Source organism: Galeopterus variegatus, unplaced genomic scaffold (genome assembly GCF_000696425.1).
Source record: "Galeopterus variegatus unplaced genomic scaffold, G_variegatus-3.0.2 Scaffold6613, whole genome shotgun sequence".
Classification (NCBI taxonomy): domain Eukaryota; kingdom Metazoa; phylum Chordata; class Mammalia; order Dermoptera; family Cynocephalidae; genus Galeopterus; species Galeopterus variegatus.
The window spans coordinates 58,815-60,243 of NW_007732724.1; the positions used below are offsets into that span (position 1 = coordinate 58,815).

The following is a 1,429-nucleotide window of genomic DNA, read 5'->3' on the forward strand; positions in this document are numbered from 1 at the left end:
TTCCTTCCTCTGNGCATTTCTTTTTTTTTGTCTTTTTCGTGCCGGTAAGGGGATCGCAACCCTTGGTGTGGTGTAGCCCGCACTGCGCTTAGCCAGTGAGCGCACCAGCCATTCCTATATAGGATCCGAACCCGCGGCGGGAGCGTCGCTGCGCTCCAGGCATTTCTCTTTATGTGAGTGTTTAGCTCATGTATATTAACCTGATGAACTAAGGATCACAGATAAGTCTGCACAAGAGCTGCTGAAGAAAAGAAAAGGCTATGGAGTATTAAGTGAGATCAAGTAGAAGGTGTGGAAATTCTCAAATAGAACCACTCTTGCTGCCTACTAAGTTCTAGTGGGGGAACATTAAGACTTTCATTAATAATTATTACAATAATTGTGAGTAAGAAAATATCCACATGTAATTACATAATCATGTCCTGTAAGCACATGTAATTCCATATACAGATCTGTATTCATTGCACCTTAACCACCACCCATGCTGAGAGTGCCATTGGTTCCCGATCTCTGTGTTTCAGTTCTCATGGTCTCTGTGACCACAGCTGTGTGGGTGTGGCCACAGCATGAAGTCCCAGGCATTTTGGTATTGAGATCAGTTTACTACAACAGGAGCATCTCAAGTCTGAGCAAAAGTAACTTGTCTCCCAGACAAGCACATTGTGTGTCACTGGTGAACTTCTTTTAAGGTATCTAAATCAATGGCTAATTGGTTACAATCTGAGGCTTNAGTGCTCCTTGGCATGTCTGTGTGTGAGTGGGCAGAGGAAGAGAAACAAGGTCTAGTTCCCAGAAGCGAGTTTTGAGGCAGTGATAGATGGTTGGAGAAGGAGAAAGCTGATGTGACTGGGACTCGTGATTCTCACCAGCCTCCACCCCCTCTGGCCTCATAGCCACCTTCGCCATCTGGCTGCATTCATCTCACTTCCTGCAGGCTGTGTCTGCCTTCAGCTTCAGCACCAACTGATCTGAAGTCACGGACTCCTTAGAAATCTAGTGAAACTTACCAATCCACTTCCCACAAAAAATACACATGAACTGCACATTACATACATGTCCAGAGGGCTCCTACATGCCCCAAAGTCCAAGAACCCCCTAGAGAGTTCCCAAACAAGAACTTTTGCTCAAAACTCATTCAATATTTCTGGAAGATCTAGCTGCAACTTTATCACACAAAACCGAAAAATACTTGTAATATCAACTGGCGATCTTATGATCCAAATCCATCTGCCTTGAATAGAACCTCACATCGAAATGTGTCTGAAGTTTAGACAATCACAGAAATCACAGGGAAGTAGTCAAATCAAAAAAGATCTGCCATTTTCTCTGACACACCAACAATTAGCCATGCATGTGTGTCTCCCAGGGTGGCCACTGAGTTTTGAATGCTTGGAACACAGGATTCAAAGACATGATAAGAAATCTGACA

General features: G+C 44.0%; 1 long non-coding RNA gene across 1 annotated transcript in view; it reads left to right on the top strand.

Annotated features, from left to right (window-relative positions):
- Nucleotides 1-524: 524 nt before the first annotated feature.
- The window catches only part of LOC103606486, a 3,410-nt gene continuing 2,505 nt past the window's right edge, over nucleotides 525-1,429 (top strand). The window contains exon 1 of the long non-coding RNA XR_551894.1: nucleotides 525-689. This is a non-coding gene — a long non-coding RNA (uncharacterized LOC103606486). The remainder of the gene's footprint in view (nucleotides 690-1,429) is intronic.